Below are 17,742 nucleotides of genomic sequence, written 5' to 3'. Positions count from 1 at the left end.
ACCATCCCAAGGAGTTTGATTAGAATTTAATAGAATACAACAAATCTCTTGAATATCCAAAGAAAATGATGAACCAAGCTAAGCATGTTCATTTCGATGTTCTCAAGATAATTATAGAAAGGAGAAAAGTACAATAAACTAGAACTAAGAGAAGGATCTACATGTAGAGGTAAAGCATGTGTTGAAAATACAAAAATAAACATGGCTCCTCGAAGAAATAAATTCATAAGATCAAGATCGCCCTTCATACCTAGGTACCAAACTAAGTTCCTTGGTTATTTCTTTTCATTTACAATATTTGGGCACACAGTGCACAATTGTAGAATCTATCATTAGGTAAAATATAGAGGATGTGATATGATGCCTAGATGGAGACATGTGGACCAAATTAAGGGAATAGATCAACCATTCCTACAATATTGAAGCCGAATGTTGAATGTTACATATGTCACAATAAGGTCATACAACTCAATATTGCAAAATTAACTCAATATGGTACAAAAGAGAAGAAATTTCCACCAATACAAGGATTAATTGTACAAGATGGAGAGGAGGTCAAGAATGATCTCGATTTTTTCTATCAAATATAATCTCTAGGTGAAAGCTTCTTCAAGGCTATTTTATGTTGAATAAAAATGGAAGAAGCAATTCTATTAGGGTATTCTATGGACTATGACATTTATAATATGACCTGATGATTATATATAGAATTTAAAGTAAGGATAGCTGAAGTTGACAAAAAACATGTTCTATTAGAAGAAGTAAAGACGGGGAGATATCATCACATCTACAGGTTCATAGAACAATCCAAGAGCAGTTTGAGGAAAAATATGACAGGTGCTTATTGATAAAGGTAGCATGGTCTTAGGGGGATAATTTGAAGATGCAAGAATAATTATGAGTAGCATTAGAAGCATGGTATCAGGGATAGACTCTATTAGAATGAAAAAGTGATTAAAAAAAGCAACATGGCTCTTATAGGTCCACATGATCATACTTAAATAGGAACAATCGACAACATAATTATAGAGACCTTATTTGATGATAGGTTTTGATAGATATCTATAGCCATTTTACATTGATTTCAAAGGTGGAGATATTGTAGACATTGATATAAAGAAGAGAATGTAGGCATCAATAGATGGAACATATTTGTAGTTAAAATAGGGGGAGTTTTTTGTTTTAGGTTTAACATCAAATGACCATTACTATTTGTTGGTGTTACCATAAATGATAAAGGGGGGTATTGTTGCACATACTGTTGCCATTAATTAAAACAAGATATCATTGATGTAAAAAAGGATGTCCGGGCAAAAAAATTCGTTTGACAGATGGATACCTCATGCACCCTCATCAAGTGATTAACGAGAGTTTGAATTTTATTGAGTTTTTGTTAATCATATGTTGTCCAAATGATTATAAACAAGATGGTTGCATATGTCTCAATGACATCTTTCCAACAATATATCTCACTCTGAAAAAAATCCTCTAGATGAGAAGTTATGACCATTTGAAGTTCAACAATTATGAAGGGTCTAAATAATATAGAACGAAACCCAAAATATTAATGTGCTAAAGAGTGCACACATTTCAGGCACATCCATGGTATAATAATTAGTTCAACGATGGATTCTCAAAGAGCATGCATGACATTTAACTCTGTTAAATTTCATGCATATATTATAGATCAAACACATTTGACAGTGGAAGAAAAGATTGAAAGGAAGATGAAACAAAAACCTACATGACTGTTAACAAGCCTCTAATCTACCACTGTGGTCCTACACAATGACACACAACGAGCATGCAGTGGATCAGATTGATGACTGGGTAGATACATGGAAATACTGAAGTGGATTGGGTTGATGACTACGCAAACACATGGCAAGCCTAGAGTGGATCATGTTGGTGACTGGCCCAATAATTGGAAAGCCCAAAGTGACACATGGAAATATTGGAATGGGTCTCTGTGATGATTTGGAAAGTTAACACGTGGCACATGTAGATTGGTTCGACATAATGACTTTTTATTCATAACACATGGCAGAATATTACAAGTTTCCTATAAATGTGGAATGAAACATCATTTGTTGACATCAACATGTTGATGTGGTGTGACTATGAGTTGCCATGTGGCGGGGAAAAATAACAAATTTTGGTTAGTAGAAAGGTAAAAAATGGGTGACATGCACCCCTCACAGGCTTCCACATGATATGATGATGTCATGCTGACATCATCATGTGAATCACTAGGTCTTTCTAAGAACCTAATAATATAGCCTGGTTAGATGGGACCAAGGTATTGAGTTTAAGGAGCCAATTTGAAGCATTCTAGAGAGAATGGTCACATGGTAAGGCCAACCCCCAGTTATATGGTGGAAGAAATGAATTAAATATGGCTAAATCACATGGTTAGTGCTAGCCCCTAGTTGTATGGTAAGCAATGAAGTTAAAGCCACATGGTAGGGACTATCCCTTTATTATATGGCTCACATATTAATATATTTTGGTCCCAATTCAAACACTGAATCCGCGGGCCTTTAATCGACCCTCCATAATCTTGAGACCACATATAACTCTAAATATATACCCAAGCTACTTGTTTTAATAACAAACGATTACGTGATAAATTGGTAGCATAGGAAGTCTTCAATGCATCGGATTGTTTGAAGTTATGTTTGGTTTTAGACTATAGTTATGAGACCCAGTGATCCAGTTCTTTTTATGGTTGCGATTCAAAACTAATTCCTTTGAATTTTGATGTAGTTTCACAATAATATTAACATTGTGAGTTCAATAGATGGTGATAACCACGAAAATTTTTACCTCGTCATCAGTATATTAGCCTATGTAATACATGTTAGCCCGCAACCCCCCTACACATCACTAACACGATGAAATAGTGTTGGCACGTAATGAGGGTCTATACCGTTTCTATATTTTTTAGTTGCATATATTATTGTGTTGGATGCATTGGGTTACAAGCTTCACATATAGCTCAGTTGGTGTCGCTTTGGTGTTGTATTGGCTGAGACCCTGGTTTGAGTCGTGATGGTAATAAGGTCAACACAATTTCCTTTTTTTTTTTTATGTACCATATAGGTTAATTTTGTAGAGTGTTTAGCAGATCAATGGTGAACATTCTATCGCATTGATGCTAGAATTTAGGTAGTTTGTAAAAGCACACACAAAATGAGGCATTTTGCAGAGTGCTTAAGTTAATATATGGTTAAATTTGGTTTCCATGGGTTTTTGGGCTCATTATTGATCCAAATTGGATTCCAAAAGAAGTAGGGTGATAAAGGCATAGAGGCGGATGCACAAAAAGGCATGGAATGCCTTGTTGACACTTATTTGATGGTTAGAATCTATTTGATATGTTTTGAGGGTTTATGAACATATACTAGTGGCTTTGATTTTATGATAGAGATAGCTCTGAGAAGGGTTATGTGTGACTAGATTGAAAAACAAGTTGGAGTAGAGTATGGAAAACAATATGATAGCTAGTGAGATTGGTTTATATAACAATTTGTGGAAGTGACTGATAGTGGTTTGTAGTGATAATGTTGCAGGTATTGCAAAATAATTGCAAGTTATGAAAGGTTTTATAGTGATAGAGATTGATGGAAATTGGGGATTGGGTTTGTAGATTTTGATGATTCAATGATTAATAATTATGAATGATGACAGTGGATTCAATTTGAAACGATGTGAAATAGAGGTTCATAAAGAGTTGAAGAAGGAGGTGGGTGCCTCCACTAAGGTTGGAGCCTACTCATCATTGAGGTTGGAGCCTCAATTAGGTTTTATACTAGAGAAGGTTGGAGCCTACTCATCATCGAGGTTGGAGCCTCAATCAGGTTGTAGCCTACAACGAGAAATTGCTTGCATGATTTCAAGGTTGGTTCCATAATCAATTTGTAGCCTGCCACAAGTGTTTTCTTGCACATCATGGGAGTGGTTACCTCCAACAGGTTGTATCCTATAAATCTATGTAATGAATTGAAGATAAAGAAGAAGAAGGATTTGTGTTTTTCTCCCATATGGGTTTCCATGTAAAAGCTTGTGTCTCTTTATGATATCATGGATTCTTGATCTGATGGCAGATTTATGATCAATGTTCTATCTGATGATATGATGCTTTTGGTTATTGTTCATTACTATATGATTGTCTGATTATAAAAAAATAGGAAATGGTAAAATTTCTCTCACACTAATTCACCCCCCCTTCAAAATGATTGTAGTGACCAATCCAGGGGTCTAGATTAGACTAAATTTAATGTCAACCGAGGTAGGTAAACTTAGAGGCACGTGTCTACAATATATAGACCTAAAAAGGATCTCATCTACCTAGATAAGTGTCTACTGTGACAGGCTACGACACTCTTTTACAAGAGATTGGAATATGTTTCCTTTCACAATTCAAACACTTATATAACCTAATTTAATAAACTGTTCTAAGAAAACAAAGTGTTACTAGTATGAGTTTTCAATCCTCTTACAAGGATATCATTCACAAAAACTCTTTCCAACTAACACACTAAGCATTCATGAAAACCAAAGAAACTCTTTTAAGCATACTAAGACTCAAATGCATGAAAATAGAGTCCACAGAGATACTTCGAAATTCAGTGCTCAATTAAATCTTTTACAAGATCTTGTTCAATAATTTAGCGATTGATGTTTCAAGCTATCACCATGAATCATATAATAACCCAAGAACTTCTAATCGAATTAATTAATTCATAAGAAAAGAAATGGCATCAAACGCTATTCAGATTTGAAGTCTAAATGCTATGAAAATAAAATGGAAGTATACTAGTCCCCACGTAGGGCCCGTCCACGCGTTGATGGTACACTTAGGAAACTTCAAATGTCGAAACAATTAACACATAAAACACTAGAATGATAAAACGCTGACAGTGATTAAAGTATGGAAATCAATTACATGCAAGAGTTTTGGTAACAATACAATACAATATGATACGCAGTCTTACGTCTGCTCATGTCTCTCATCACGCAGTCCTATTTGCAATCGAATGTACATACATTATCACGCAGATGTTTCTGCTTTTAAAATAAAAAAAGCGATTTTTGTTTTTTTCTAATCTTAACTGATTTCCAAAACAAAACGAAATCAGTTTAGGTAACTCTAGCTTTTTGCTGCTTTTATGACCAAAAAGGCTAGGTTTGACCAGCATTGACCATGTATCCAGGAGCTCCAGATGCGATGCCAAATAGATCCTTCGCCATGTATGTACATTTGTGATCACGTCCCTATCCTCAGTTTTGATTTTCCTGCCATGCCACTTGTCACACCATAAACCAATTACAGGAAGTCATGACATCCCATAATTTTGTTGAAAATTTCTAATTTTTAACATAAAAATCCACAAATTAAATTTAATGTAAAATAACAATTATAATGCTTAATTGATCAATTTCAATGGACTATGAGGGGTTTATGGGAGAAAATGATAGATGAATGATGGATTTTTAGAAGAAAAGGATGGCAATAAAATAGTACCAACATCTCCCCCAAGCTCAATGATTTAGCATGTCCTCATGCTAATCCTGATGTGCTCCTGATGTGCTCCCTTTATATTCTGTTCCTGCTTGTGCCTCTGCCGCTTGTAGCAAGACATCTATACTCCTCTGAACTTGGGCATCCTTCTGAACTTGGAACTCATGTTTCAGTTTCTTATATTTTTCTTTGAGAGCTTTTTTCTGAGTGTACCAATTTATTTCCCATTTGCACGTTTCAGTTTGATCAACCTTAAGTTCTTTGATTTGCTTCTTCAGTTTCTAATTTTTCTGCCGAATCTTCTTGCTCTGAGCTCTCAACATTTCATTTTCCTTCTTTATGACCTTCTCCAACATGTTTGCTTCCATCAATTCCTCTTTTAGCTCTTCAATTTGTTTCTCTAACCTTCTATGTTTCTTGTTTGTAGGTACTGGCACTTTCCTTTCTCCCTTGCTACTCTCGATTTCCATTTCTATTTCCTGTTCTGGCTGTGAATGAGCACTGCTTTCAATGTCCATTGGTGCATTTGCATTTGACTCCGGTTGATCATCTTGTGTTTGGTTCTTTTGTATTCTTCTTGATCTTCTTGTATAAGTAGTGAAGATTTTGTCTTGTTCAATTTTCTTGGCAGTTTCTTGCCTCATCTTGCTTGTCCTTACACCACTGCTGGGTTGAGGAACATTGCTTGACTTACGCTCAGGGATTTCCTCAGCAATATCAAGCATAAACTCGGCGCGTTCTTACTGCTGTTCCTGTTCATCTTCTTTAATTTGGTTGGCAATTAAGAATTCTTTCCATGTTTTTCCTCTCCTCTGCAACTTAAATTCAATTAAAATTTTGATCAACCCAAAATGACATAAACTCTTATCTTCATTACCCTTTCATTTCTGAATGGTCTTTGCCATTTTAGTCAAAATCTGTAAGAGGAAGTAAGGTAAACTGAAGGTGCATTGACCTTTTAAGTGCAATAGAAGTTTGATGTGATATAGGTACACTATACTATAACGCCCTTCACATGTAACAAATTTCTGAATAATGTATACCATTTCATCCCAAGGGTGAATTAGCCAACTTCTGGAAACACCCTTTTTCCAATTGACAGAGGAAACCCTTGACCTAGACATAAACTGAGTCCATGATTTTTCCTTAAATTGTTTGGTCTTGAAATACTTTTCCCCTTCTGGACGGATTCCCAATGTTTGTGCTATGGTATCCTCTGAAATTCTAAAAGAGAAGTTTCCTATTAATGCTTTCTCTCCATTGAATGTGAATGCAAATTGCTTTGTCACTTCTTCATTGTTTCCATTGAATTTCTATAGAAAGGGTAACCAATGTTTTTCCCTTAAAATCGTGACACAGTCATCATGATATTGTGAACTATCAAACGTTTCAGGCTCTGCTCTATTGGTCATTTAAAAAAAAAAAAATCTCTGTTCTAACCCTTTTGTTTATGCTTAGCATTCAATCAGGGTTTTGCAATGTGTTACCTCTTTTCTTGCGTTCCACTTGGCCGACCTGGTAACGCCCTTGATTCTCAGGGTTTCCTTCTTTAATTGATTGGGCGGCGGTAGATACTTGCAGTAAGCCTGTGCTATGCTCTCCCTTTGTAGCACCTGCTGTCTCGGCCCTCTTTGAAAACTCAAAGTTTAAACACTCACATGGTAACGCACTTTTATGAGCTGAAGTTTTATAAAATGAAAACTTAACAACAGACCTTCACCCAATTGCTATAATGATAATGTAGAGTTGAAGGCGCATTCACATCATAAAGACAGAGGAGCGGTACTGATTTGCATAGGTACAATCATGAGAACACCATATACATGTAAAGAGTGCTGTGGTGATGATAATGGATATATGTTCCATGAGCTGCCTTGGGTCAAAAGACTATTTATAACTCCCACATTAAAAAATGAACGAAATCATTTAACACTTGTCTTTCCAATGATTTACCACTTGTATTTCCAATGGTTTACCACCTGTCTACTACGTGTTGGTACTCGGTAGATTGAAAAATGATGGATCAATGACAAGGTTTAATGGCCGATTTTAAAAAATAAATGAGGAGTTGATGACAAGGTTTGAAGAGTGGTGTAAGAAAAGGTTTGAAAATCATAGTAGGAATATGGCAATAGGCTATGATAGCAGAGTGATAGCAGAGTTGAGTAGTTAGGAATGTTACAAGGGTGATGGGTATAAGGTTTTTTGAAATTGATAACAAGCAATCATAATCATCATTTTTAACACTAAAATAATTCAAGAATTTTAATTGTTAAAAATAAAAACTTCACCAATACATTACACTTGTTGGTTGACAATGGCTGAGTTGGAGTGCACAAGTAGGACTGGTCTTCATTGTCCAAATATGACTGGTCTTCATTGTCCAAAACAGGTCCCTTTGAAATGAAATTGAATTTAACAGGTCCCTTTAAAATCTGAAGAACTCTAAAGAACTCTGAAGAACTATGTTTGTGCAGCTTCTTTTATCCTTGTTGTTGATGTAGCCTTGATGATAAGCATCCTTTGAAAACTTTTTTGAAGTAGCCTGATGTATCTTGAATGCAATCTTTAACAGGTCCCTCTGATATTTGTTGAACAGGTCCCTCTAATATTGGTACTGGTAACATATTCTTCTGAACAAGTCCCACTGCATATTGCTTGAACATTTCCCTCTGATTAGAACAAAAAAACAAGAACAACTCTTTTATTGGAATACTGAAGTACTAAAACAAATTATTTGAAGATTTACAAATGAGGAGATGAGATAGGGAAAACAAAATGCTGATTCTTCTGATTCTTCTCCCCCACTAAATCTTTGACTTGTCCTCAAGTCATTATTGAAGTGATGAACAAAACAGTAAATAAGAAGGACAAGGAATTCTTACCAGCCAAATGAATGGTTTTCTAGTAAGAATTCTGGGTTAGAGTGTGCCAGAGTCTAGTTTTCACATCTAAACCATTATTGTTTTTATTTATTTATTTATTTTTATATGTACATTTTTATTTTTATTTTTATTTATTTTTATGTGTTTTTAAAAAAAAATGAAGTTGAATGAACTAAGGTAGAGATATCACAGCTGAAGGCTGCAATATCTCAACCTCCCTTTGCTGAGATACAGTGTGAATAAAATCCTCCTTGCTAATGGGCTTATGATAGAGTTTCAACCGCTGGCCATTGACAAGAAAGGTTTTGCCTTCTCCATCAATGGTAGTAAGCTTGATTGATCCATTTTCATAGATTTGAACTATTTCATATGGGCCCATACAATGTGTGGTAAATTTGGCTTTATGATCTCTGAATTTAGAGTCAAACAGTAAAGCCCAGTCTCCTTCTTTGAACTGTTTCTTTTTGATGTGTGCATCATGCCACTGCTTCCTTTGTTTCTGCATTAGGATTACTATCTCCTCTACTTGCTGCCTCATTTCATCTAATTGGTTCAATTGCATAATTTTCTATTTTTGTGCTTTATTGAGATCAATTCCTAAATCTGCAGCCATCTTATAAGTATGTATTTGAAATTCAATAGGAAGCATTACCTCTTTTCCATATACCAACTGATATGGTGTAAATCCTGTAGTGTTTTTCCACGTGATTCTGTAAGCCCAAAGTTCATCTTTGAGCTTCTCTTCCCAATTCTTTCTGTTCATTGTTATTGTCTTAGTGATAATTCCTTCCAATGTTTTATTGGTAGATTCCACCTGGCCATTGGCCTGTGGATGGTAAGGTGTACTTTTCCTGTGCTTGATTTTATATTTTTCTATGATGTCTTTGACCAGCTTTGAGGTAAACTGAGTACCTTGATCTGTCACTATCTCCCTTGGTACTCCATACCTTACAAAAATTTCTTCAAAAAGGAAGTTTACCATTGTTTGTTCAGTTGCCCAGACTAGTGCTTTGGCTTCAGCCCATTTTGTCATGTAATCAGTACATACTAGGATGTACTTTTTACCTTTTGAAGTTGGATTGATGGGTCCTATAAAATCTAGAGCCAATTTTTCAAATGGCTCTAAATGGACTTGAGGCTGAAGTGGCATTTCATTTGTAGCTGTTGGTCTGCCCATTCTTTGACAGCTATCACAACTTTTCACATACTTCTTAGAATCCTTAAAAATAGATGGCCAATAGTATCCAAGACTAAGAATCTTGAACGCTATTCTTTTGGCTGCAAAATGCCCACCACATGGTTCATCATGGCAAGATTTTAAAATATCAACTATTTCATCATTTCTTACACATCGTCTAATAGTCATATCATAACCAGTGTAAAATAAATCGCCATTAACCCATGAGTATCTAGCACTTTTTTTGATAAACCTCTTATTTTCCTTTTGAGTAAAATATGGAGGTGTTCTTCCTGTGGATAAATAATTGGCTAAGTCAGCATACCAAGGATTCACTATTGAAATTGAAAATAAATTTTCATATGGAAAAGAATCTTCAACCGGAACAACCTCACCTGAATTTTGCAGTCTAGAAAGAAAATCTGCCACCTGATTCTCCTTACCTGGTCCATCTAACGCTGTAATATTAAATTCCTGTAATAATAACAGCCATCTGGTAACTCTGCCATTAGTGATTGGTTTATTCATTAAATACTTAATGGCAAAGTGATCAGTATGTACAAAAACCTCATAACCAGTGATGTAATGTCAGAATTTATTCACAGCATGTATGATGGCAAGCATTTCTTTTTCAGTGACTGTGTAGTTTAATTTTGCAGTTGTTAGATTTTTGCTAATGAAATAGATGGCATAATTGAAAGACTCTTCTTTTTGGCCTAATGAGGCACCTACTACAATATCAGATGCATCTGTAAAGATGTGAAATGGTAGGGTCCAGTTAGGTCCTTTTAAGATTGGTGTGGTTGATAACTTTTCTTTGAGTGTTTCAAAAGCTTGCTGACAATTCTCATTCCAGTTGAAAGGTGTATATTTTGCTAGAAGCTTAAACAGAGGTGAAGCTATTTTACTAAGATGTTCAATAAACCTTCTGTAATAGCTTGCATACCCAAGGAAACTTCTTACCTCTTTTTGAGTCTTCAGAATTGGCAAATTGACAATGATCTGGATTTTTGATGGATCAACTTTAATGCCTTGAGAAGAAATATAGTGTCCTAATACTATCCCTTTATTTAACATCATAAAACACTTTTCATTGCTCAGGGACAGATTAGCTTGAATACACCTCTTCAAAACTTTTTCAAGATTCTCTAATGCATGCTCAAATGAATTACCATACACTGAAAAATCATCCATGTAAACTTCAACACAATCATGAACTAAATCAATAAAAATAGCTAATACAACTCTCTGAAATGTAGCTGGAGCATTGCAAAGTCCAAATGGTAAAACATTATAGGCATAAGTTCCCCAGGGACAAGTAAAAGTGGTTTTTTCCTAGTCCTCTAAGGCTATCTTGATCTAATTACAGCCACTGAAACCATCAAGAAAAGAGAATGATGATTTCCTAGCTAATGTGTCTAGCACTTGGTCAATAAATGGTAGTGGGAAATAATCTTTGAGGGTTGCTTTGTTCAATTGTCTATAATCAACACAAATTCTCCACTTGCCATTTTTCTTGGGCACTACTACCAATGGGGATACCCACTGACTGTTAGAGATAGGATAAATAAAATTGACTTTCAATAGTTTTTGTAATTCATCTATAACAATATCCTGAAGCATAGGATTCATTCTTCTTTGCGGTTGCCTCACTGGTTTGATATTACTATCTGTGTAAATATGGTGAGTGCATGTTTCAGGGTGAATTCCATGCATATCAGTGTAGTCCCAAGAAAATTCTCTCTGGTATTTTCTCAATAATTGGATCAATTTTTCCTCTTGAGATGATTCTAGGTGAGTGCTAATATTCAAAGTTTTTCCTGGACTAATCTCTATGGTCTTGCTATGTGTGTTTGTGATAGATTGAATGGGAAAAATGTTCTGAAATGTTGTTTGCAAAGATTGAATGGTGCATGTTTCCTAAAAAATCTGTGCCAAAAGTTCATCTGCAGCATGGTATTGTTCGTTTCTTAATTCTTCAGAAATATCAGGTTGAGAAAGGAACAATTCTACCAAATCATCATTATTATGTTCTTGAAAATCATAGATTTGATTGATGCTGAAAACAGATTGAAATTCTTCCTTGTCATTGTATTTATTGTCAAGCCATAAATTGTGTGCTACTGCTAGTGATTGTGCTGATGGGTAAAGAGTGAGTTGTTTTCTTTCAGTTCCTCATGAAATAATCATATTACCCGATCTACATCCTATGAATGCATCAACAGTTAATAACCATGGTCTACCAAGGATGATAGGGTGTCCTCCTAAATTAGATTTTGGCTGAAGAACTAAAAAGTCCACTGGATACTCCCAGGAGTCCAGTGAGACAATTATGTCCTCCAAAATCCCTTCAGGAATCACTTAGAACCTATCAGCTAGTTCTAGAACAATTGTTGCGTGCTGCAAGTTTGTGAGCTGCAGTGTTTTCATTGTTTCAAGAGTCATCACATTTATTGCGGCCCCAAGGTCAATTAAGGTGTTTGGAATATGTATGTTGTTAATGATTGTAGTGACTCTGGGAATACCAGGATCAACATACTTTTCCATTGAAATGGTGTTTGTCATAAGGCCAGCTAAATGTCCAATAACATGAATAGTTTGTGGATCAATTCTTTTCCTAGTAGGTTTCTTGAGGCACAGTTCATTGATTTCTTTAGTATATATGGGAATGTCTTTTATGGCTTGCAATAGCGGAATTTTTATATAAACATTCTTTAGCTCATCTAAAAAATCAAACTGTGGTATAGACATGGGAAGTTTTGCTTGGACCAATCATTCTGGAAAAGGTGGTGGATGCAACGGTTGCATTTGTGTATTTTTGATGTCATCATTTTGTTTCTTTTGAGTTGGAGTTTCATTTTCATTTTCTTTGTTTTCTTCTTGTTTTTCAGCTATTGGAGGTTCTTTTTGAAGTACCTTACCATACCTCAGATTGATATTTTGTAAAGGTAATGTGGGATATGATGGTCCCTCATCTAAATTATAGGCTGGTCTCTCTGCTCTGTTATTTGGATTTGGTACAGGCTGAGCAGGAATCTAAGTGGGTCTAGGAGGTTGTTGGTTAGATGGGAGTTGTAAGTGGGGTGGATTTATTGGTGGAGGAGCAGGCAATTCTTGTTGAGTGTTCTGGGGTTGATAAGCAACTTGTTGTGAGGATATTGCTGATATGTTTGAGGATATTGCGAATGTGGCTGATGATACTGTTGATATGGCTGAGAATACTGTTGGTATGGTTGATATTGTTGAGAGTACTGCTGAAATGGTCTCCATTGTTGCTGTGGGTAATTTTGGTGTTGCCATGGCATGGGAACATTCCAAGAATTCTGAGCATACATCTGACCTTGTGCAGGAAATTGCAAATTTTGGTTTGGAAACATACCTGGAGGTGGAGGTCTAGGTTGCCACGGTCTCTTAGCGCCCATGAAATACACATTCTCCATATCTGTATTAGCTGCTTCCACATTACAATTCTGCAAAATCTTGACTTTAGAGCAATGAAATATATCATGATTTTCAGTACAAAAGGCACAAACTTGAATGTTTTCTAATGGGCAGTCTTTCAAGGCATGTTTCTTCCGGCATTTTGGACAAAAGAAAACCATTATTTGATCTTCCTCTTCTTGTCTTTTCTTGGCTTTCAGAGTGTCAATTTGAGTTCCTAAGGTACTTAATAGATCTGTTTTGAATTCTTCTAATAGGTTTCCTATTTCAACCCTTGTGACACTTGCTGAAGTAGAATTTGTGGCTTTAGATGATAGAGCTCTTTTTCCATATCTAGCTTTGCTCCTTGAGAACTTTTCACATAAATCAGCAATTTCTTCAAAAGGTAAAGTGGAAATATCACCTTTGCCCATCAAATTAAGGTCATCTAAGTAATCTTCTCGAATGCCCTTCAAAAATATTGTTCGAATCAGATCAAGAGACATGGTCCTATGTTTTGATTTTTGCAAATTGTAAACAAATCGTTCCAAATACTCCTCTAAATTTTCATCATCTTGTTGATTCATCCTAAATATATAATCTTTAGAATCTTTCGATCTGCAATAAGGTTGGTATTTATTTAGGAATATTCTTCTCATGCCATCCCAATCAGTTATTGCATGTTCACCAAGTCCCAAGAACCATATTAATGCTGATGATTTTAATGTTGCTGGGAAGAGTCTAAGCCTATGGGCATCATCTGTGTAACCATATGTTCGACATACTATATCAAACTCAAACAAGAATGAATCTGGGTCTTCTGAAGCCATGCCATAAAATTTTGGTAGCACAGATGGAGGTATGTTTTTCATTTTTATTTCGTCATCTTCTTCTGGTTCTTGAATAGGAAATTTAAAGGTTGACTCTTCCTCCTCTATTCGACCTTGATTTGGTGGTCCTCTTGCTGATCCATCTCCTTCCTCAGCCATTTTGATAGGTTCCTCTGTTGATTTAATTTCTTGTTCAGTGTCACTTGTTTCAAAGAGAAGTTCAAGGAGAGATTGTTGAGTTACTATGCTACTTTATCCTTTTATAGAGGATTCAGGGAGATGTTTCTTCTGTGATTCGTGTGCTAATAGAATTTGCCTCTCAATGAGTGTGAGTCTTTGCCCTGATTTCTGTTTATCCTCTAGTGTTTGTATGGTGACTTTCCCAGCTGGTGTTGTGTGTTCAACTTTTCCTAAAGGGTCTGCTCCTAGTGGTAGGTTAGTTTTTGGATGGGGGGTTTTTATGAATCTACCTTTATCATCTCTAGATCTAGACATAAGTAAACATGACTTCTAAAATGATGAATTAAAATTAAATCTATGTTTTTTGTTTGTTTGTTTGTTTGTTTATTTATTTATTTTGTTTTTAGAAATCCTCTAGATGCGCCTCCCCAACAACGACGCCAAAATGTAGTGACCAATCCAGGGGTCTAGATTAGACTAAATTTAATGTCAACCAAGGTAGGTAAACTTATAGGCACATGTCTACAATCTATAGACCTAAAAATGATCTTATCTACCTAGATAAGTGTCTACTGTGACAGGCTACAACACTCTTTTACAAGAGATTGGAATATGTTTCCTTTCACAATTCAAACACTTATATCACCTAATTTAATCAACTGTTCTAAGAAAACAAAGTGTTAATGAATTTAGACTTCTGTGATCCATAACATTGTTTAGAAAATCTTCGGCAAAATCACATAATCAATCTTTTGTCGACGCGTTTCGAACCAACTAGTGTGGTTCATCGTCAGGACAAGTTGAAAAACAGATCCAGCTTCGCTTGTTTAAATAGCTAGAGCAGAGACACCAACGGTTACCTAACTAAGGGAGCAAGGTCCAATTCAGATATATTAGGTAAAAAATAGATAAAAATTAAATTAAATATAATAATAAATAAATCAATATATATAAATGTATAAAATTAGTTATATTCGGTGTGAGATAAAACTATAAACATATGAAGAATTATAAAATAATAATAAATTATTTATAAATAAATCAATGAAGAAATATAAATTAATAATAAATTATATATTAATGAATATAAAAGTATAAAATATTTTATTTAATGAAAAAATAAAATTAAATGGTATCATTTTTAGTTATATTAGGTGTAAGATAGATAAAGAATTATAGAATAATAATAAATTATTTAATTATAAAATTATAAATAATAAATAAATTATAATATAATAATAAATAAATAAATTTTACATATAGATATATAAAAAATTAGTTATATTAGGTGTAAGATAAAATAAACAAATTATTTATTTATTAACTAAATATATAAATATATAAATGAAGAAAAATAATAATAAATAAATTATTAATCTACTAAATAAATAAATGATTAAATGAAAAAATATAAACTAATAATAGTATAAATTATTTATTTAATGAAAAATAAAAATAAATGGTGTCATTAGTAGGTAATAGATATATAGATATCTAAATAAAGAAGAATAAATTATTTATAAATCTATAAATGAAGAATTAAAGAATATTTTTAAAGGAAATAAGGGACCATTCCTTATAATAAACAAATAAGAAGGAAAAGAATAAGAGTAATAAAAATAATAATAGAATTTTGTTAATAATAATCATAATAATAGTAATAATAATAGAATCAAGTTATAGAAATAAAATAATAAAGTAAAAAACGATTACCAAATAATAAATTTTTTCGAAATTGTTTATTAAATTACTAAACAGTAGTATTTAGTAATAGTTTATAAACAAATAAAAATAATCGTACTCATAATACTAATAAAATCAATTAAATAAATAAATAAACAGACGTAATAACCCCTAGAATCTAATTACATTAGGTAAATTTAGGGTTGTTAAAGTCCAACATCATAAAAAATCCTTTAAACCCAATGGTCAAATAATCAGTATTAATTCAAGATTTTTAAGGTTTAACTAAGTCAATAGGTAAATATTTACTTATAAGGTATATCAAACTTTATCCATAATGGATAAAGTTTGATATACCTTATAAGTAAATATTTACCTATTGACTTAGTTAAACCTTAAAAAATCTTGAATTAATACTGATTATTTGACCATTGGGTTTAAAGGATTTTTTATGATGTTGGACTTTAACAACCCTAAATTTACCTAATGTAATTAGATTCTAGGGGTTATTACGTCTGTTTATTTATTTATTTAATTGATTTTATTAGTATTATGAGTACGATTATTTTTATTTGTTTATAAACTATTACTAAATACTACTGTTTAGTAATTTAATAAACAATTTCGAAAAAATTTATTATTTGGTAATCGTTTTTTACTTTATTATTTTATTTCTATAACTTGATTCTATTATTATTACTATTATTATGATTATTATTAACAAAATTCTATTATTATTTTTATTACTCTTATTCTTTTCCTTCTTATTTGTTTATTATAAGGAATGGTCCCTTATTTCCTTTAAAAATATTCTTTAATTCTTCATTTATAGATTTATAAATAATTTATTCTTCTTTATTTAGATATCTATATATCTATTACCTACTAATGACACCATTTATTTTTATTTTTCATTAAATAAATAATTTATACTATTATTAGTTTATATTTTTTCATTTAATCATTTATTTATTTAGTAGATTAATAATTTATTTATTATTATTTTTCTTCATTTATATATTTATATATTTAGTTAATAAATAAATAATTTGTTTATTTTATCTTACACCTAATATAACTAATTTTTTATATATCTATATGTAAAATTTATTTATTTATTATTATATTATAATTTATTTATTATTTATAATTTTATAATTAAATAATTTATTATTATTCTATAATTCTTTATCTATCTTACACCTAATATAACTAAAAATGATACCATTTAATTTTATTTTTTCATTAAATAAAATATTTTATACTTTTATATTCATTAATATATAATTTATTATTAATTTATATTTCTTCATTGATTTATTTATAAATAATTTATTATTATTTATAATTCTTCATATGTTTATAGTTTTATCTCACACCGAATATAACTAATTTTATACATTTATATATATTGATTTATTTATTATTATATTTAATTTAATTTTTATCTATTTTTTACCTAATATATCTGAATTGGACCTTGCTCCCTTAGTTAGGTAACCGTTGGTGTCTCTGCTCTAGCTATTTAAACAAGCGAAGCTGGATCTGTTTTTCAACTTGTCCTGACGATGAACCACACTAGTTGGTTCGAAACGCGTCGACAAAAGATTGATTATGTGATTTTGCCGAAGATTTTCTAAACAAAACAAAGTGTTACTAGTCTGAGTTTTCAATCCTCTTACAAGGATATCATTCACAAAAACTCTTTCCAACTACCACACTAAGCATTCATGAAAACCAAAAAAACTCTTTTAAGCATACTAAGACTCAAATGCATGAAAACATAGTCCACAGAGATACTTCGAAATTCAGTGCTCAATTAAATCTTTTACAAGATCTTGCTCAATAATTTAGTAATTGAAGTTTCAAGCTATCGCCATGAATCATATAATAACCCAAGAACTTCTAATCGAATTAATTAATTCATAAGCAAAGAAATGGCATCAAACGCTATTCAGATCTGAAGTCTAAATGCTATGAACATAAAATGGAAGTATACCAGTCCCCACGTAGGGCCCATCCACGCGTTGATGGTACACTTAG

Source organism: Pinus tabuliformis, chromosome 6 (genome assembly GCF_031772625.1).
Source record: "Pinus tabuliformis cultivar Carrire ecotype Pingquan chromosome 6, CPIR1, whole genome shotgun sequence".
Taxonomy (NCBI): Eukaryota; Viridiplantae; Streptophyta; class Pinopsida; order Pinales; family Pinaceae; genus Pinus; species Pinus tabuliformis.
The sequence above is the reverse complement of the archived record's forward strand: the minus strand, read 5'-3'. Positions refer to the sequence as shown.